Source organism: Eschrichtius robustus, chromosome 12 (assembly GCF_028021215.1).
Source record: "Eschrichtius robustus isolate mEscRob2 chromosome 12, mEscRob2.pri, whole genome shotgun sequence".
NCBI lineage: Eukaryota > Metazoa > Chordata > Mammalia > Artiodactyla > Eschrichtiidae > Eschrichtius > Eschrichtius robustus.
Window position 1 is genome coordinate 86,926,978 of NC_090835.1, and position 21,624 is coordinate 86,948,601.

The window sequence follows — 21,624 nt, forward strand, 5'->3', positions numbered from 1 at the left end:
ATAGATGATAGTCCATTTTAAAAATAATCACTATGGTATTTAGATTCATTTAGAAGAGTGACGGAACACATTTTGAAATGTCACAATTTACAATGTACTGGAAATCAGATTCTTTACAACTGTTTGAACTTATGTGAAATTTTTAGATGTTGATCTAAAAATGTGCAGGGGGGTACATAATTTTTCAGAGGAGTATGCTTTCAAATTTTGAAGACTACTGCTTTAGAGCAGGAGTTCTTAACATGTGATGTAACATAGCGGCTACAAACACAGACTTAGGAGTCAGTCTTGCTGGTTGTGTGACATTGGGCAAGTGACTTAAATTCAGCTCAGTCTACTTATCTGTAAAATGGGGACAGCAACAATACCCTATCTACAGAGATAAAGTTGTCAAACTTCAGCATACATCAGAATCGCTTGGAGGGTTTGTTAAACACAGACTGCTGGGCCCCACTCCCAGAGATTCTGCTTCAGGAGGTCTGGGGTCAGGCCCCCAAATCTGCATTTCTAACAAGTTTCCAGGTGATGCTAATGCTGCTGGCTCAGGGACCACACTTTGAGAACCTTTGGTCTATCTCATAAAGTCATTCATTGTGAGGATTAAAAACGTTAGTACATAAACATTCTTAGAACTCCACTGGCCCACAACAGGTGCTAATACATATTAGCCAATCAGTTAGGATTGGATTCACTACAAAAGAAAATTCTACTCCAGTGGGTTAAACAGAAAGGAGTTAGTATATGTCATTTAGCAGGAGGTCCTGAGGTCAATCATCCAGGGCTGGCACCACTGTTCAAGAATGTCATGAAGTTCCCAGGCTCCCTCTGTCTTCTTTGCTCAATTGTCTTTGTTCCGTGGCTTTTATCATCACAGACCTATAATAGTTGCTGTTCCTCCAGGAATCTTGTCTGAATTCCAGACAGGGAGAGAGAAGAGCAAAGGATTTAGGGTAAAGAGTTGATGGAGCATGCCAGCCAAGTCACAGCCCCTCCCTTTATATTTTATTCTTTTAGAGAAGTCACTCGCATTTTAAAAATGTTTCCAGAAGTCCCCCACGAGCGACTTTCACTTGAATCTCAGTGGTCAGACGCAGCTCATATCCCACCCCAACTACAAGAGAGAAGGAAGGGAAGGATTTTGGCTCTCTAGCTACCATGGTGGAGGAAATCAAAGGAGAAAGGAATTTAGGATAAATAACATACACCGTCTGCCTAAAGGGTATCCATGAACACACAGAAACTCATGCAAAATATCAAATGTATGTGTATTTATTTGAGGAGTCAGTCCACAGTTTTCATTAGATTTTTAAAGATCCAAAAAATATGGCTCTCAAGCCCACATTTCTTGACTCAAGCATCCAAATATTTTAACAAAAAGGATGTCCACTCCCCTGCATGTTCCATCTCAGCCATCACATGAAATCATAAAACCTGAGAGCATGGAAGCCTCTTAATTGCTATCTCTCTTCCTTTTTTAAAAGATTCTACTGAACTTGTAAATGCTGCTTATGTTATTTAAATACCTGTTTATAAGTAGTCCTACAGGGTAGTTCTTGCGGTGTGTCTGTGTTTGAATGTGACTTCCCAAATAGATCATATACTTCTTTAAAAAAGGCTTCTTCGTGTATTTTCTTCCTGTTTCATTTATATACAGTTGGGGAACAAGGAGCATTAACTTAAGAATTAAGTTCTTCTGTCCTGAATTTCAGGCTGGCATTAATAACTGGAGATTTAGGTTCCCTGACAGAAGAAACTGGATGACTATTTAAAGAAGACAGGCAGAACTGGATTTATTTCTTTTCTAACTGTTTAAAACACTGAAGTCTGAACTTTGGGCACCTCTGCTTTAACTATCAAAACAGAGCAGCAGTTGGCAAATTTATTTGGGGTTGCCATAAAACCATGTTAAATGTAATTATGAATGGTTTCCTTAAGGAATATGGATTCCTGGTATCAAATGAGATATGAACTCTGGTCGGATATTTATTAGGTATTATGGGTTGAGTTGTATTCCCCCCAAATTCAAACATTTAGGTTCTATCCCTCAGTACCTCAGAATGTGACCCTTATTCGGAGACAGGGTCTTTAAAGAAATAAAATGAGGAAAAGTTAAAGTGAGGTCATTAGGGTGGGCCCTAATCTAATATGACTGGTGTCTTGAGGAAAGATGAACACAGTGACACACACAGAGGGAAGACAATGTGAAGAGACATAAGAGAAAGGATGGCCATCTACAAGTGTACAAAGGCCTGAAACAGATCTTTCCCTCCCAGCCCTTCAGAGGGAATCAACCCTGCTGACACTTTGACTTTGGACTTCCAGACTCCAGAATTGTGAGACAATACATTTCTGTTGGTTAAGCCATCCAGGTGTGGTACTTTGTTACCACAGCCCTAGCAGCCTGGTACAGCAAGGATTCTCTGATGTTGTACAAAAGTTTTCTCTTATTCCTCACATTCAAAGACCACTTCCTTCTTTCTCCATGCAAGGACACTATTATATAAAGGCTGAGCTGTGGCTGAAAATTTGCCCATGCTTTTCATACTTACAAACTCTTTCCTAAATATATGGCCCCTCTGATGTCAGAAAGAATGTCCCAAGTTTTAGCTTAACACAGAGTGTGAGCAAAAGTGTTGTGGGAAACTTTCATTCTGTCATGTTGCTTAAAAGGAAGTTGCTTGGTCACAATATTTTCCTTCCCTTTCCTACAGGCTGTGATTCAGTTTTGCCCATGTGGACAAGGATAGTCCTCTGGAGATCGCAGAGCAGCAGCAAGAAAAGCACAGGCCACTGCAGAACTTTTTGGAGAAGAGCTTCCAGAAGTTTCTGGCTTGCCTTTCAGCAGGACATTCACATGATAAATAAATTTTCTATCCTACTTAAACCGCTGTTACTTGTTCTTTGGGGTTCTAATCATATAAACAACCTAACAAATACATGGGAAAAAAAAAAAAAGAGAATAAAGGGCTGTTAACTGAGGAGGTGGTTAAAGTTTATACACACTTACCTAGATTATTTCAAGAGTCTCTTAACTGATTTTACTGTTTGGGGTCTTGCGCCTGTCCAACACATTCTCCACATCCTGACTATAAAGTAATCTTTCTAAGATATAAATCTGGTTATGCTACTTCTCATTTAAAACCACTGCCTAGAGTTGTACTGTCCAATATGGTGGCCACTAGCCATATGGAGCTAATAAAATTAATAAAAATTCAATAAAATAAACTCAATAGTACTAGCCACATTTCAAGCGTCCAATAGCCACAGGTAGCCAGTGACTACCATGGTGGACAACACAGATGTAGGACATTTCCACCATTATGCAAAGTTCTATTGGACAGCACTGGGCTACAAGATGCATGTCTAAGCCTCCTACATGATCTATAAAGCTCTTTCTCTCCAGACTTACCTGCTGTTGCTATACACGTTACCAAAGGTCAGCAGGCTGTTTCTCAGATCTGCACTTGTTTACCATCCTGCTGCCTGGGAATTCTGTCTCCACCTTGTCCATCTGGAAAACAAGAATTCATTTTTTAAGTGTTACCTACTCTATACACATATACTAAAAAAAAAAAAAAAAAAAAAAAAGAAGAAGAATTGATTCAAGACTTATTTCTGAGCATATCTTCTCTTTTATCTACCATCCCTGAAAAGAATAGCAGATGAAGGAGGCTCTTCAATTAGAAAAAAACAAAAAACAAAAAACACAACTTAACAAAAAAAAAACCCAACTTGATTAGAAAATGGAAAAAGAACTTGAGCAAACATTTCACCAAAGAAGATATACAAATGGCCAATAAACACAGGAAAAGATGCTTAACATCGCTAATCATTAAGCATATGCAAATCAAACCCACAATGATACTACCACCTCACACCCATGAGGATGGCTACTATCAAAAAACTCAGAAAATAACAAGTGTTGGCAAGGAGGAGAAGAAATTGGAATCCTTGCATACTGTTGGTGGAATTGTAAAATGGGGCAGCCGCTATGGAAAACAGTACAGAGGTTTCTCAAAAAATTAAAAATAGAATTATATGATCCAGCCATTCCACTTGTGGGTACAAACCCCAAAGAATTGAAAGCAGGGTCTTGTAGAAGTATTTGTACACCCATGTGCAATAGCAGCATTATTCACAATTGCCAAAAGGTGGAAGCAATCCAAGTGCCCATCAATGAATAAATGGATATACAAAATGTGGTATATACATACAATAGAATAATATTCAGCCTTAAAAAGAAAAGAAATTCTGACACATGCCACCACAAGGATGAAACCTGAGGGCAAATACATCCTCAACCATATCTTCAAACATCCCTGATTCTTCTACTAAACAATGATCTTGCTTTTCTTTCTTTTTGTTGAAGAAATATCTGCTTAAACATAGAAAAATATTGCTGAGTGCCTCAGATTAGACAGCATCAAATGAGAACTGTCTTCTTCTACTCAGTCTTTGTCTCATCCAAGTGTTGGACTCAGTACCCTGCTGATAAATTTCATTCGGAGAACCTCTACACACAAATTAAGTGCTAGTTAGGCCGCAATGCTTCGACTAGACAGTGTCAGAAGAATGGTTTCTGCCCAGAAGAGTAAAGAGTGAGATGCACTTCTTGGATCTGACAGCAGCCCGGTGGTTATTACCACCGGCTGCACACCAGCATTACCTAGGAAATTTAAAAGCTCTCTAGGTGGTTCTAAAGTGAAGGCAGGCTGGCTGTGGAGACGTACTGTCTGATGACGAACACCCCCCCCCCTTTACCAGTACACCATTACCACTTTATCATATTTACTTGATACCCAGAATCATCAAACAGTGCACTCAACACAGTCGCAACATTTCTGCCTTGCGGGTAACGGTTTTCCACCAGGTATTATTACCCAGAGCATGTGGACTCTCCAGCACCTGTCGCTTACGAGCCTGAATGCCTCCCTGCATGCGTCCGCCCCTCACAACCACACCCATAAATAGTGACTCGTTACCTATTACCATCCGCAAGGCCAGGCCGCTTCCGGGTGGATCTTACAGATGGCGAGTGTGCAGGCCTCTGCCATCTGCTCTCTGGCCAGAGGCGTCTCTGCAGAGTCGTCGACTCCGTTCAGCTCCCAAATCCGCGGAGGCTGTGTTGGGGTCCGGAGGCGAAGCGCCGGAGCTTACTTGCCTTCATCCCCCGCCCGCCCCGACACCACCTGATTTTTGCAATCTGCTGCTTCTGAGCAAGAATGTGCGCCATGGGGGCCAACTCTAGTCCCAGACTTCGGCCTCTCGACATTTGCCCAAGTCCCACCTTTATCAGGTTGGAGGCTCCGAAGCCTAGCCCTTCTCAAGCCGCCTGGAAGCACCAGGTGGTGCTGCCTGGGCACGAGATTCAGGGTGTTTGTTCCGGAGACCGTGGAGGCCCACTGTTCGGAAAACAAAACGGCGAACCCTTCCGCCCTAGGGTTGAATAAAGGATGGTTTACCTCCACTGGCGTTATTTCCAGGTCCGCTCTAGGAACCTGGGAGGTTTCTGCGTCTCTGTGGTTATTTCTAGCTGTTAAGGCTTCACGTGCCTTTAACTCGGTCCTAGGCCCTGCCTTCTAAATGAGCTAGGAAGGTTTGACAGAGAAATTATTTGGGAAAACTTCAAAAGTATATATGCAAAGATAGACTAGTACAACGAATTCGATGTTCATATCTCACACCTTCAACAATTATCAACTCACGGCAATCTTATTAACATATAACCCAACCCTCATTCCTCCAGACACATTGTTTGAAGTAAATCTCAGACACGTGTCATTGATAAATTTAACAAAGCCTAGACTAAGATGAAACGAGTTAGACACTTGCCTCGGGCACAAAATTTAAGAGGCTGCCAAAAAGCTTAGCAATAGAGGCAAATAATATTTTAAAGCAATATTTTTAAATGAAAATTAATGCAAAAAAACCCGTAATGAGTACAGTATGTTAAATAGAAAATCAGTATTACTGATTTTTCCTTCTGCTTAGCTCCTATATGACTGACACAAGACTGAAACTAAAGTATCTCTAAAAGATAAGGATGCTTTTGAAAAACATAATCACAATATCCTTAACACATTTAAAAATAATAAAAATAAGATCAAGTATGAAATCATTGTTCACATTTCACCAGTTTTATATATTTTGTAAGTATATTCTATAATATATATTCTAAAAATCATACATATATACAAGATATATATATATCATATCTATGTGTTTTACAAACAATTCATTGGACATATATGTCTCAAGTTTTTTGAATCTATAGTTTCTCTCTTTCTCCTTTTCATGTATTTGTAGAAGAAACCTGAGATTTTGTTTCCCAGGGACTTTTAAGAATACACACATCAGAAAACTCAAGTCACTCACTCCGGTGTAGGGGAGGGAAAATAATCTTTCCCTCTACCCTTCGAAATTCTCAGCTAGGTCCCCTGTAACAAAAGACAGATTAAGAGGAGAAAAATATACAAATGTATTTAAGTTTTTTGTGATATGGGAGCCCTCATAAGGAAATGAAGACCCAAAGAAGCAGTTAAGAGTTGATGCATATATACTGAATCAGAAAAAGTGTAGTAACATTATGAAACCATGACAAGGCAAAGGGGCTTGGGCTAGGATAGTTAATTGGGTGAACTGACTAGGGAGATAAGGGTTAATTTGTAAAGATTTCCCTCAGCCTCAACTTTCCATCCTTAATAATAGGAATGTTACTTTTCTCCAAGTATAAGGAAGACATCTTTCACATGGAAATTTTATCTCCTACTTTAAAGAAAAAGAAGGAAAATTAGAGTGTTCTTCTTATAGCTGCTAGTTTTCAACTGCCTTTAGCTCAAAATAATCCTTATGCCAAAATGGCATATTTGGGGCCGACATACTCTTCCACCTTTCACCAGCTTAGTCTATTTCCTAATGGCAAAGCCCACAGATCAGCAAACCTACCTCACAAAAGCAGACTTTGCAGCTGGACCACCTGAAACTAGAGATTGTTCCAAGACTTATATGAGCAGGGAAAGCCAGAGTACTAGATCCTTTCCCTTACCAGCTTTCTTCAGCCACACTGGCCATCTGTCCCTACAGCATTGCAAGGTCATTCGGTTTTAGGGCCTTTGGAGTTGCTGTGCCTTAGCTTCCAGTGCTTTGCCTCAAATCATTCATGGCTGACTTTTTCCACATTCCCTTATCAGCTTGAAAGTGACCTCTGCAGAGTGCCCTTCCCTGGCCACCCCATCTAAAATAGCTTTCCACCCAGTCTTCTCCATCATACCACCCTGTCTTATTTTCTCATAAGTATAATACACCTACCACTATTCAGAATTATCTTGATCCTTCATTTGTTTACTTGTTTGTCTCTCCCACTAGAATGAAAGCTCCATAAAAGCAAACTCTTTGCCTATTTTGTGTGCAGATTGGAAACCTGTTGAGGTCACAGGTGAGTAACAAGGAGGGGCTGGAGGGAGAACTCTCTTAGCTAAAAGATATCTCTTAGCTAAAAGATATCTCTTAGATATCTCTTAGATAAAAGCATCTAAGGTCCATATGTTATCAATTCCATAGACATAGATCATCTGAAGCATTATGTTATCATCAAAGGTTTGGCGACAAACTTCCAACAGGCCTGGTCTGGGAAAGCTGTCTTGGGAAAGCTGATATCTGGGTATGAAGTTTATGTGAATGAAAGAGTAGGACGGTAGGAAAGAGGTAGGAATGTGAAGGTCTCTCAGATAGTGGTAATGGTGGGTAATGGTACTAGGATGGAGTAGTGGGGCAAAAAGAAAATCAAGGAATGTGGACAAGGACAGAGATATAAAAAGAGAAACAAGGATCATAATCAGTGGAATGGGTAAAGAGAAAAGATTATCATGGCTGTGGGATAGCACAGGAAAGAAAAGAGAGAAATCTGGTGTCTGTCAATCAGATGGATGAGTAAAACGATCAAGGTCCATGAAGGAGTAGGATCTGTAGGCTGATCTATGATGGGTAAGCCTCACTGTGCAAAAGCCAGCTAAAAAGTCAGAAGTCATTTACAGCGTTCCCAATGTCAAGGCCTTCTCTTATACTCCATCAATTGCCTAAACTCCTTGAAGTTTTACTTTACCTCAAATATGGACCACAGCTTTTTTAACTGGATTTTTTTGGCCTTTATTTCCCACCATTTATCTTTACCACAACTGCAGCCGTCAATGTTGATAGCTAATCAGTGTTCTTAGTTTCAGAAAATAGAATCCACTCTAATTAGGTAAAATTAAAAGGGATTTCTTTTGAGTTTACAGAGTTTCTTGGAGACCAGAATCAAGTGTGGATACTACACTGTCAGAAGCACCCAGCCATGAAAATGCTTCGGTAGAAATCTTACTGCTGCCACTTCTGGTTCCACAAAATCCTAGACAGTAGCTGCAGGTAAACTAAAATATCCCAACAACCACGCACGTGTGAAAGGATTTCAATTTAAAATTGAACCAGAGGATATGAAATAGAGAATCTCACACATGCACCCTCAGAAGAATGGAAGGTAAGAACTGAGGGGCTGATTTCCCCTAAATGCCTGATTTACAGAAGACAGAGACTTATCTCCTGATCCATGGATAGCCGCTAATCTGGCTGGACTTCCCCCCCCCCCTTTACACTCCTTGCCCGTAAATACAGCCACCCCAAACCCTCAACAGACCCACCCGTGGCTTGCTACATGATGCGTTTCTTGAATTGCAATTCCTCTGCTATTCCCAAATAAACTCAATTTCTGGTCCTTTGAACTTGCCTCAGTTTACCTCTTTATTTAGACCGACATATGCCAGAAGAGCTATCCAGGCTTTATCTCACAATATTCATTTCTCCAAAGTCTCGCACGAGTATGTCTGCTCAGCCAAAGCTACGTGACACAGGGAATCCTGGTGACAAGGAGGTCTGAGAAATGTAGCTTTTACTGCTGCAGGCCCAGTGTATCGGAGGCACACTACAATGGGGTGGCAGAAGTGTAGAGGAAGCCAGTCTATACTACTGGTCACAGTTGCTACCTGGTATCCATTTCACCCTTTTTCCTTCTTAATATAATTCTGATTTTGTTCAGATATGCACTACTCATGCACATAAACTGGATAACTCAGGAGATTCTACCCCCATTTTAAGTTCCAGGGGCAATTCATGATTAGTCTATGATAAATATGTTATGTCCTGTGCCTTTATAGGCGATTGATTTATAAATTTAGGTTTAAACCAATAAGCAAAGGTGTTCCCCTGCTGGCTATTATCAGTTCAGAGGTAGGGAAGGGAGCTAAATTGTCATAATCAAACTTTCATGATTGTAAGAAGTTATGATTTCCTTTTGAATCATGAGCAAAGAAAACTTTGTCCCAGGTTGTCGCGGGGGCATCAGAATTGGACCATATGGGGATCGAACCCACAACCTTGGCGTTATTAGCACCACGCTCTAACCAACTGAGCTAACAGGCCAACGTATAACTTCCGAGGGTCTTCGTTAATATTTTCAATAGCGTTGACTTCGTGAAATTTCTTTACCACTAACAGGAATTTCATCAGTCGTATTTCCACCGGGCCCACTTTCGTTAAAAAAGAAAGTAAAGAAGAAAGCTCTGTCTTGGTCAAGAATGAACATTGTCTTTCAGGAAATCCTTTCTTGGAACCAATGCAAATTCTTTTGTAACAAGTACAAAAACCACTTGTAATGAAAATGGCAAATTGAAACATTCGATTGTAAAGACTTAGATGTATTTGCATCTTGGAGACCACAGTAAAGGATGATAGATGGGAAAAGAGTCTTCCAACCTGCAGACTCTTTGGGAATGAGAAGAATGAGTGGTTGGAAGGAATAGAGCAGTATTTTTAAAGAACAGCTAATTTAAAGCAATCCATCCATCCATCCCTGAGCAAAAATTAAAAGCTTCCTTCCACAAGGAAATAATGGAAATGTAATGCTTGTGATAAACAAAAGGCATATGACCTTGATAATGAGGCTAAGCTAGGAAAAAACTCATCGTGAAAAAGCTCTAAAATGAACCCAGGAAATAGTAATGAACAAAACTTTGCATGAACAAAAGAGGAACTAGATCTGAGGTGAGAAAAGTCAGCTGATTCTTAGGACAGGTAGAAAAGAATATACATTGAATTTGGGAATGAATGTAGTGTTGTAAGAATAAAATAGACCTGCTTTTTAAGGTTGATCCCAGAATTGCTATGCTATACTGCAGTTCTGGTTTTTCAATATTTACTATTTAGACATATGTACCAGGCACTATTTCCGTGTTTTAAATGAATTAACATATTTAAACATAACAACTAACTTATGAGGTGGGTATTATAATCATGCTCATTTTACAAATAACCGAGGACAGAATTTAGAGTCAGCATTCTGATCATTTAGCTCTAGAGAACTTCCTTTTAACTAAGACACTAAACTGCTTCTTAAAATCATGTTCATCATTTTGTTGCTGGATTACTATATTCTGAGGACCCCCCTATTCAAATAACCAAATTCATAGCATCTTGATTTATACCCTAGGGTATTAATTGCTTCAATTTTCAATTAATATTAATCTCACCACTAATACTGAATATGTAACATGGACCTGAAAAGTCCTATCCCAGGTAAGGAACTCTGAGCATCAGCCATGTGCACTGCATTATTATGGCAGGGTAATTCTTTCTAGGAATTTTACTCTATTATTTAGTAATTCACTCCCTCTTCTTGGTTCCCCAATAAGGAAAGGAGGTATATTGAGAGCAAACACCCTAGAGACTGACTGATTTTTTTCTCCCTCTTTGTTTTTCTCTGAAGTTTTTTTTTCTTTTTATATTATACAATTATATATAAAGGTTCGTTGTAGAAAATTTAGAAGGTGTGGCTAAACAAAAAGAAGAAAATAAATATGGTCCATAAATTCCGCCATCTGGAGGGAATTACTATTCAGCACATTTGTTGAATGTCCTTTAATATATGTGTGTACACATTCTCCTTGAGTTTACACTTTTAAGGTTCTAAATATATATATATAATGTCAGACTTACAGAAGAAGTGCAAAAATAATACAAAGAACTCCTATATACTCTATATCCATTTTCAGCAATTGTTAACACATTTTCTACATTTGTTTGGTTTTTTGTTCTCTCTTCATATGTACTCATTTTTTCCCCCTGAACCATTTGAGAGTTAGTTGCAGTGTAGTTTTTTTAAAAAGAGATCATATTCATGCACACACTTTTTTTGTACTCTAATTTGTCAATTAGCTATATTTCCTTCATATCTTTTCATGAAGGACAATAAATTGCCATACTGAAAAGTGAGAGAGAGATCAATAAATATTTGTTGAAATTATATCTAATTTTCTTTGATTATTGAGCAGCTTGGGAGCCCATATTCAAACCTCTTTGAACATTATATGGCTTAAGAAAGTGCTTTTTTTCAAATTATAAGAGAAAATTAAGGATATCATCTCCACCACCTCCTTCTTTGGGTTGGAAAAGCCTACACTTTGTACAATGGTTAAGAAGTTTGCAGAGTCAGTCAACTTCTGGCTGGCAGGACCAACTCATTTTAAAATAAACTCTGATCTGACAGTGTACAAAGTTGAAAGTGCAATTTGGGACATCCAATATATATTAAGAGAAAAATGCAAATGCAAAACAGTGAATAAATAATGATGCTATCTTTCGTGTGGAAAAACAAGAAAAAATAACAATCAATATACATGTTTACTTGTATATGCATAAAGAAAACCAATAAGGATAAATGAAAAATTAAGGACAGACTTTACCTATGGGAGGTGATGGTGAGAAGTGGGCTGGTGGAGGGTAAGAATGGAAGGGAAACTTTCCAATGTATCTATTTTTAGTTTCTGCTTTTTTAAACATGTGAATGTCTTATTTATGCAAGAAAAACAAAATTTAAAATGTTTAAAGTTATGTATACCTTTCATGTTGGTATAAATGTGCAGAGTGTATAAAACAAAGATCTTTTGTCATTTTTTCTACTTAAGTTTTGGACAATTTTTCTATTTTTAAATCTTGTTTTCTCTTAGAAGGAACGGGGGAGTACAGAATGACCCAGAGGGAGCAGTATGAAGAATGGGTGGTTTTACAATTTGTTTTCGGAGGAAGCAATCAAATAACCCAGTTTTTTCTCCAAGAAATAGTTTCCTTACAGGAAAACAAAACAAAATGAAATAAAGAATGGCCCTCTGTTGTACCTTTTACCTGCAGGTTTCTACTACTGTTGTGCTTTGTGAGTTGGAGAAGTGCCTGGAGCCTAGAAGAGGTACCAGGTCTTGGGCGGGGTTGGGGGGGGGGGTCTGTTTACTCCGCCCAAGCAACGTTCTAGAACCCCTTAGCAAGGAAGTTAGAAGGAAATGTGATAGTCCTACTACGTTCAGACACTCTTCCTCTATGCAGTATCTCTTTTGGGAGATAGAAAAGGTCAAAGAGGTTTGGCCCGTACGGGGATCGAACCCGCGACCTTGGCGTTATTAGCACCACGCTCTAACCAACTGAGCTAACCGGCCGGAGCAAGATTCGTTTTCTTCAAATTACCAGCGATACTTAAACAGCATTGTCTTGCAGCTTACGCTGGGAAGAGAGATGCTTCTTTGGCCGGGGAAATGGATGAGGAGGGAGGAAAAAGCTTCTTATTCTGTCTCAAAGAAGTGTCCTTCTTCCGGGAAAACTTAATCTTTCTCAAACATCGGATTCTGGCCCGAGAAGACTCAGGCCAACGTCCCCAGGCAGGGCTTCCTGAGACCGCGACGGGTGGATCACGGAACTGACCATTGAGCCGCCACAGACCTCGAAGGACTCGGCTCATGCGCGCGGGATCCAGATTCCTCTCTGCTCCTGGAGACCATTTCAGGCAGGTCAGCTTCTCTTGGAAGCCTCGGGACCCGGGAACCTGCACCCTGTAGCCACCTGGCCCCGGGGTCCTTCCGCGGTCACCGCGACCCTGAGTCTTCAGCTGCGCTTTCGGGCCTCCCTCTCCCGAAGGAGAGAGTCACGGCCTTGGTGCTGCAGTGCTGGTCATCGAACACTTGAGCGGCTGGGGTCCGCGGGAGGGAAAGAACCTTGCGGATGGCTTCTCAAGAGCATCTGACCGGCCACGTCCTTGGGTAGAACCAAAGACAAGGGATGTCGAAGCCAGGACGTGTCAGGGGTCAGGTCAGTTATCTGGACCTGAGACGAACGTTGGGATCTGAAAGGGAAGGAGGAGCCGAGGCCCCAGTTGGGCAACTCAGTGGAAAGAGGCTGGAAACCTCCTTCGAGAGGCATAATTGAGAAATGCACCCTTTCCAGGACAAAGTGCACCCTGATCCACCTGAGGGCAGGTGTCAACCCAGGGAGGGGCCAGTAGAGCAGCTAATTCCTGAGTCACCCTCTGCTCTCTTTGCTGGGTTCTACTTCTTCCCTCCTTCCCACCACGACTGTTTCTGTTAAGTTAGGGGTAGTAGTATTTTTCAGAAGTTAATTGACCTGTGTACATTGTAAAAAGCCTTCTTCATGCTCTCTCCCGCCATTTATAAGTACATGTGTGCATATATATCTATAAATATTACATAGTTTCCTTTTGGATATGCACTGCTAGTATATAAAGTGTTTAGTATTTGGTATTCACAGGTTTTTTTCCCCCTAGAAATGAGAATCATATCCTTTGACTAGCTAAATTTGCCATTTATTTTCTAACTTTCCATTTCAATCCTTTGCTTTTAATATCATAAATGTAAATGATTCTTCTGGTTCTTTAGCACCTTTCAGTAAATTTGTACATCTTCCAAATCAACTTGCAGGTGTCTTCATTTGCTTTGTTCTGTGGTGAAAATTTTGAAAGTTTGTAGAGCAGAATATTATTAGTAGTATCTACCATTCTTGTTTTACTAGGGTACTTGGTATGGTTAAGTGATTTTTGAAAATCTGGGCCACATTCAGACTTACTTTGATAGTAGGCTACAGTCACTTGCTTTTGGTCATAGGTCAGTTCCCTGGAAAATAGACATTGAGATGGAGATTTGTGTGCAGGAGTTTTACTGGGAACACTCTTAGAATCAACAGCAATGAGAGGGTGAGGGAAGCAGGATTAGGAAGAGGCAGAAGTTGAACTTGCTGTTGTAACAGAGGCCTCAGCTGATCTCACTGGGATATCTGAACCTGAAATGGCCCTTCAGTAATGTTCTGAACTGAGGCTGGATTTGAGCTGCACCCAGGGGCAGGTATAACTTTGAGCAAGGTGCCTCTTTTCCCTTGAGGACAGTGCACAGAGACCAACCCAGTAGTAAGCCATCAGAAGTCAACATTCCTGAAGTGGAGAAATAAGTGCTGCCATCCCAAGGATGATTTGACAGGCGCAACACACACAGTTCTTTCAGCAACCATGTGTCAGACATGTGCTAATCTTTGACCAGTAACGCCTCAACACACTAACAGAGAAGACAGCAGGCGTGGTTTAAACAAAATGCTGGTTAATAGAAAGCCATTTCATTTTTTCTCTTGGGACAAAAGTATTTGACCCCTGTTGCCAGAGTCTACAGTCTAGTGAATCTAGTGGTGTCCACGCTGGAACAATTTCCCAAGAGGAGATAGTCATCTTAATCTAGCCCCTGTATTTATTCTTCTAAAAGAACATGTTTTCCTTAGTTTTGACTGAGACAAGGTGCCTTTTTTTTAATCACCTGGTAAACCAGTTACTAGACTCATTAGAGCAGAGATGTGTAAAATTGTTTTCAAATGATATGTAACCAGATACTACAGTGAGTGAGGCTCTGTGGCTTAGCTGGTTAAAGCACCTGTCTAGTAAACAGGAGATCCTGGGTTCAAGTCCCAGCGGTGCCTACTCTTACCCTGCTGAGCTCTGGGTTTTTGCGATTTAACGTGATAGAAAATATTTTTCTCTAGGTGAGTAGAAACCAACCTGAATTGACACCGGATGAATCTTCCAATAGTCAGGACTTAAGCTTTGCTTGGGCAAAATGGGGTACTTGTAGAAGAGGACAGAGGTAGAAGGTCGAATAATACCCGGAGAAGCATTCCCAATACACATACCAAGAGTAATTTAAGGATTCTGAATATTTGTCCGAATCATGATATTAGCAGTGGATAGGCAGCCTAGCCTAGCAGAGGTTTGCCCCTTTATCCAAGTGTTTGAATCAAGTGATGGAGATTCAACAGCTTTAAATACATGCCCTTTCAGATATCCTTTGGATTTGCCTGATTACTGAGAGGTTTAATTATTTTTGCAGACTCAAACACACTTGGAATAGAGTTGGCACTCAATTTTTTTTTTTTTTACAATGGACCATTAAATGGCTAATGGCTTTTCTAATTTCAAGGTAATAAGTAGAAGTATTTATCAAGTACCTTTGAGGGACAATGGATAGTGCACTGAAGACAGAGACCCATGGTCAAAGGGGGTGAGTTTAAATCCTCTACCATTGAATCATTCTTGCTACTCACCATTTCTCCTAGTAAACCTGCAATTTTCCCTTGCATTTTTGCTCTTAACTCTATTCTAAAGGAAGGTAAGGGGAAAAAATTAAAGAAAGGGCTAAAAAAACCTAATTTAAACTTTAAATTGAGTACTGTAATAGCTGTTTCTACTTTTTAAGTGATTCTGGACTCTAGGACATCACTGAAATTTTTGAAAAGAGAAGAATGTGATGTCATCTTAAGAGAAAAATGGTTAGTGACTAAACATATAAAGCATCTAACAAGAGTTTGGAGACAGATGAAAAAAGCATTTTGAGGTCTGAAGTCTTAGACTCTTCTCTAGACAGATTTTTACATAAAAGTTCTGAAAAACACATCAAATCCTAAAAGCAAATGTGTTTCTGTTTTATCTGCAGTTTCTTTTGGCATTCTAAGATATATCTTAAAATAATTTGTCAGACTCTACAAATGCCCACTCCCCCATACTTAGGAATGTGCACAGAATTCTACAAGCAACGATTGCACCCTAAGTACCTCCTTGCTTCTCACTGTCATGGGCCAACAGATTAATTACACCTTTGTTGAGCATCAGGTATGCAAATGTGTCAGAGGACTGACATTTTAAAGAACCCCTTAAAATGGAATTGAAACTAATCAGTAATATTCTGTACCTCCAGAAATGTTGACTACTTAATAGTACTAAATGATAAAACTATTGTTATTCTATAAAACAGCTTTAAACAAATCATGGACATTCACAATCGTATCTTTGTTAAAGGGACTTCTCTCTAACTGAAATGCTATTTCATTCTTGACCTAAATGATTCTTCATTCAAACTTCCTCCCCCATTAAATGTGTCCTGGCTTAGGATCCTCAAATGGACAGCTCCACTTTTGTGCTCTCAATGTAGGCCTGACGTTGTCTTAGGCCAGCTGTGTGGTTCTTTCTTCTTCATGGCCAGGTATTCATTTCTCATGTTGGGCACTGGATAAAGTTTGGTGAACCGATTCGAATGGAAAGTCCCTTAAAAAGGTGGAAGGTAAGGCACGGTGATGATGGAAAATGTTGGAGTAGAGAAATGATTAAGAAGTGTTTCCATTTGGTGCCCACACACTTAGGTGTGTGAAATGAATATAATAACGACTACACTATGGAAAACTACTTCCAAACATTGTTACTCTGCAGACTCAACTGAGATCTTCTGGATTCAACTGTCCTTGTTTCCTGTTATCATACTTTCTTTTCTGTGTGTACAATTCCACACAGGCAGCACACCAAACTTAGGAGTCTTGAACATCCACACATTGTTAAGTTTAAAGTTCTCTGAGCCTTGCACCTAAACCACGATCACACATGGAAAAATTGAAAGCACTTGGCACTCTCCAAGGCTGACATTTACATCTTGTCTCCGTTGTGGAGTCTCTGGAGCTGACCCTTCCTTGGCTGCCTGCCTGGAGCTGATCTTTCAAAATATCCATGTCTGAAACAGGTCTCTCCCTAATATCAAACTCATATTTCCGTTGCCACCTGCATTTCACGTGAGTACCACTAGCACAGTACACCATGAGCTCAACTGATCATCAATCCCACTGGAAATCTGTGGTTAAACTTGACTCCTCCCACTGCCTTACCCGACCAATCAAATTATCTCAAAGTCTTCCTGATTTTACCTTCAGCATATGTGAGATGTTCTTCCCTTCTGTTCATCTGTTGGCTCCTATTTGGATCTTCAATATCTCTTCTTCACCACAATCTACAACAGCCTCTTCCTGTTCTCCCTGTCTCCAAGACTGGCCATCTAAAGCCATTCTCAACACAGCAGACCAAAATCTCTGGCTTAAAATACAAAACATCATTTCCTCCTTAAAATTTCCCAATCTTAAACCTTTCTTCTTTTTCTAATATATGCATTTAAACCTATATATCTCCCTCTAAGCACTGCTTAGTTGCATGCTGTATTTCCATTCTTTCAGTTCAAAGTATTTTCTAGTTTCCATTGTACTTATACTTCGTTTAGAAGTGTAATGCTTGCTTCCCAGTATTAGAATTTTCTAATTATCTTTTTGTTATTGACTTCTAGTTTAATTCTGTTATTGTCAGAAAACATTTAAAAAATAGTTTTAGTCCTTTAAAATTTATTGAGACTTGTTTGATGGCACTTGTTTGTTTTGGTGAATTTTTAATATGCACTTTTAATATGCACTTCTTAATTTTTAATATGCAGTTTTTAATATGCACCTTTCATATTTTAATATGAAAATAATGTGAATTCTGCAGTAGTTGGGTGTAGTCTAAATGTCTATTAGGTCAAGTTGACTGGTTACTAGCTATGGTTCGTCTTCTCTATCCCTACTTACTTCCCCTTTTCTGTCAGTTTCTCATCAGCTGCTCAAAGTGGTCTTTAAAATCACCAACCATGATTGTGCTTACTGTAGTTCTTGTTTTAGTGTTCTCAGTTTTGCTTCATATAAGAATTAATATGTCTTCTTGCTGATTTTATCATTATGAAATGTTCCTCTTTATCTTTGGTATGAATTTTTACGTTGATGTCTACTCTGTCTCATATTGTATACCCACACCAGCTTTCTAATGGTTGATGTTTTCATAGTTTATCTTTCCCCGTCACTTTACTTTCAATCTGTTGTCTTATTTTTCAAGTGTACCTCTTGTAAGCAGGACACAGAGACCTCTTGTTTTTCTTTGTTTTATTTTACTATTTAGCCTGCCAATTTCTGCCTTTTAATTGTTTATTCCATTTACATTAAATGCAATTATTTATATTTGGGTTTAAGTTGGTCATCATAATTTGTTTTCCATTTGTCCTACTTGTTCTCTGTTTCTCCTTTTCTACCTTTCTTTGAATTAATATTTGCTATTCCACTTAATCTTTGTTTAATCTAACATGGAGTATCGTTTCTCTCCAGCTTCTTTTAAGATGTTTTTATCTTTGTTTTTCAAGAATTTCAACATAATTTGGCTAGTTATAGTTTTCTTTATGTTTATCTTGGTTGTTATTTGCTGAGCTTATTGAATCAATGAGTTGTTGTCACATTTTTTTCCCCATTGAGCTATAAGTACCCTTAAGATTAGAGCATTTTAATGTATGTAAATTACACTTTGATTAAAAAAAACACAAAACCCTTCAGTGATAACGTCTATACGCCAAGAATTAAAGGTTAGTCTCCAATCTCTCATCATATTCGGATTGAAATCTACCTTCCCCTCTTTGGAAGGCACATCCCTCTTCCCTCTGATCTGGCTCATATATTTCCATTTAGTCTCATTTCTTTCCATGCTTTGCTTCAAATTCTTGGATTCCCACTCCCGCTCCACTCCACGAACTATTCCCACTTCATTCAGTTCTCGGTAACAAAATTCCCTTTCTACCTCTCTACAACCACCATACTTCTTTTCATCTATGAAGTCTTAGATTTGGTGTCATTTTCTCTGGGAAGCCTTCAAGGGCATTCCAGTTTTTTTGGCTGTTCGAACAGGCTTCTTCTGAACATTGTGGTAGATATAGTTGGTAAACGCATTTCTATTCATGTATAATATCGTTGATTTCAAAAAATGGAAAAATTTCAGAGACCTAGTGCATCAAGGAGTACCTTCACCTGTTTCTATTCCGTGTCCAGTTTCCGTAGTGTTGTGGTTATCACGTTCGCTTGACACGCGAAAGGTCACCGATTCTAAACCGGGCGGAAACAGGTCTGGGTTTCCCTACTCTTACTTCTGAGTTGTTTCCCATTTCAGCACGAAACCCGTACTTCCTTTTGGTGGTGCCAGACTTCAAAACATACACAGACATTTGCGCTTCTTTTGAAGTCCAGGGGTTTAAAATGAAAAGCCGTCCCGACGCCACCTGCGCTGAAGCCCGGGTCTCCCCGCCTCCCCTCCCGCGCAGGTCGCGGGCCGCTCTTTCTCCTCCTGCGCTCGGCGTCCTCTGGCTGGAAGGGCCGAGAGGCCCAAATGGTGTCGACCCGAGGAGACACCCGCTGCACAAGACCCCGCCTGCGCTGCGCGGGAGACACTGGCTCCCTTGGACGTGTGGGTTTTCTGCAAAGTGACTTTCTCCTGAACTTCAGAGGAAGAAAAGTGCTCCACTTCGAAACTGAGCAGCGACCGCCCAACTGTCCAGTTATGCTTATTCCTGTTAGTACCATCCAGTAGTTCCAAAAGTCATCAGGCGTAGATGGGGAAGAAGAGTTGTGGGGAGGGGTAGGGGTCGGGGGTTGAATAAGAGAAGATCCCTGCCCTCAAGAACCCCCTGGGTATCTGCACTGGAGAAAGGCGACTCTTGCCTGCATTTTCGGGACCGCTCCTTCCCCTCCGTTCCCACCACCCCAGGAAGATCCTCTGGGTCTGCTTCTCGGTGGGATTGATCTATTCAACTCCAGTGGGTGTCCCCCCGCAGGGGGAAATGCCGGATCCGCCCCCTCCCCCCACTCCACCCCCAGGCTCAGGGCGGACTCGGGGCCTTCGCTTGTCGTTGATTCCTTTTCTTCAGCGGAATCAACGCAACGTTCTCCTAAAACTCAGCATCTGGCATCCAGCTCAGGCGGAGACCGTCCCGGATGAAAGGAAGGATCCTGACCATTTCTGAAATCAGTTAGGTATTCGGGCAGTTTGAGGGATTTCCCGGAAATAAGAAAGGGTTGAGAAGTTTGGTGACTTGCTTGTGTGTATTTCATGATATATTTTGCTAAAAACCATTAAGGAGGACAGTTTTTCTTTTGGAATGGACATAACGCAGGAACGAAGGTGCTTCCGCTTTCCTGACCCACCTTCAGGGTAATTACTTCGTCTTGCAAGCGTTCAACTCAGTTAACATCCGTGCCTTCACGAAGTGACCACACGGGGGCGACAGAGACTGAGATCTCCGAATGGGAAGCAGGGGCTCCGAATTTGCCCCTACCAGCCCCTAGGAGGGTTCTCACGATCCTTCTGAGGTGAATTCTTTCAAACTTATTGGGGGAATTTAACTGGTTTTTCCTTCGAGGTTAAGTCACACCAGATCTTATATTCTGGATATTTTGGCTAGATAAAGGCAAGAGGAGGCAGAAACAAGCATTTTAAGAGTCTGGACCACACTACGCGTTGTAGATGTCATATTATACAACACATTACGTATAACTGCCCCAAATACCAACTCTTAAGTACTTCTCCACCCTCATGTTACAGCTCACTGTCTCTTGCAGTCTGTGTTCCATACTCATGGGCCTTCAGGTAATCAGTCTCTTTGCACATGATGTCCCCTCTAGCTGAAGAGCTTTGTGCTTGCCTCCTTGCTTAGTTATCTCTTGCTCATGCTTAGATCTCAGCTGGATTATTACTTTCTCAGGGAAGACTTCCTTAAAATCCCTAAGTGAACGTCCTGTATTACTCATAGTATCATGTATTCTCTTTCCCTGCACATTTTACATTTATCAGTGTGGTAACTTGCTTAATGTCTGTTTCTCTCACTGGAATGTAGTAAATTGCATGAAGGTAAGAGCAGTGTCTGGTTTTGCTCATCAATGAATCCACACTGCCTTGCATATACCTGATACAAAATAGACACTCAGTAGATACTGGTGTTAAGTTTGAACCCTTACCATGATTCTCTGAGGAAGGTATTCTTTTCCTAATTTCACTGCAAGACTCAGTATCTCAGTAATTTGAGATACTGAGTCTTGCAGTGATCGCCTATCTGGCCTAAGTGTAGAGCTAGTGTGTGTGTTATGACTCAAACATGAGGACACCTGGCTCCATATTACCTGTTCATTCCTTAATATCCTATTGGAAGTGGGTATATTTTCTTCAAAGTCGCAAAGCTCTGATCTTTGCACCTGCCGTGTGTAAGGGAGGAAAAACTTTTTCCCTACCCTCTTAGGTCTGTAGCTGGGACCTATGAATTAAACTGACAAAGGACAGACTACTAAAAGAAAACGTTTACAAATTTTATTGATGTTAATATTTTAATTTTAATTTTACATGCACAGAGACTTCCCAGAAAAGAAGTGAAAACCCAAAGAAGCAGTTAGACTCAAAAGATTTTATACTGTTTTAACAAAGGGCAATAAGTTATAGAGAAGTAGAGACAGAGAAAAGAGGGGTTTGGGCTCCCAAAGGCAGTAATCTGGGAAGGTAAATACATGGGGAAACTAATAGAAGATAAGGGTTATTTTAGTAAGGCTTGTGTGTGCAGACTCATCTTGGTGTTG

At 40.3% G+C, this 21,624-nt stretch overlaps 1 long non-coding RNA gene and 3 other non-coding genes across 4 annotated transcripts; 1 reads left to right on the forward strand and 3 right to left on the reverse strand.

The window, feature by feature from the left end:
- Positions 1-65: 65 nt before the first annotated feature.
- LOC137772921 (uncharacterized) lies at positions 66-5,201 on the reverse strand. Its single transcript, XR_011075601.1, has 3 exons — positions 4,983-5,201; positions 3,410-3,511; positions 66-909 (listed from the first exon to the last, which is right to left on the reverse strand). It is a non-coding gene; the product is annotated as an uncharacterized lncRNA (long non-coding RNA).
- Positions 5,202-9,379: 4,178 nt separating this feature from the next.
- TRNAI-AAU (transfer RNA isoleucine (anticodon AAU)) lies at positions 9,380-9,453 on the reverse strand. Its single transcript has one exon. It is a non-coding gene; the product is annotated as a tRNA-Ile (tRNA).
- A 2,988-nt stretch (positions 9,454-12,441) lies between these two features.
- On the reverse strand, positions 12,442-12,515 carry TRNAI-AAU (transfer RNA isoleucine (anticodon AAU)). The gene has a single exon. It is a non-coding gene; the product is annotated as a tRNA-Ile (tRNA).
- A 2,237-nt stretch (positions 12,516-14,752) lies between these two features.
- Positions 14,753-14,826, forward strand: TRNAT-AGU (transfer RNA threonine (anticodon AGU)). The gene has a single exon. It is a non-coding gene; the product is annotated as a tRNA-Thr (tRNA).
- Positions 14,827-21,624: the final 6,798 nt, after the last annotated feature.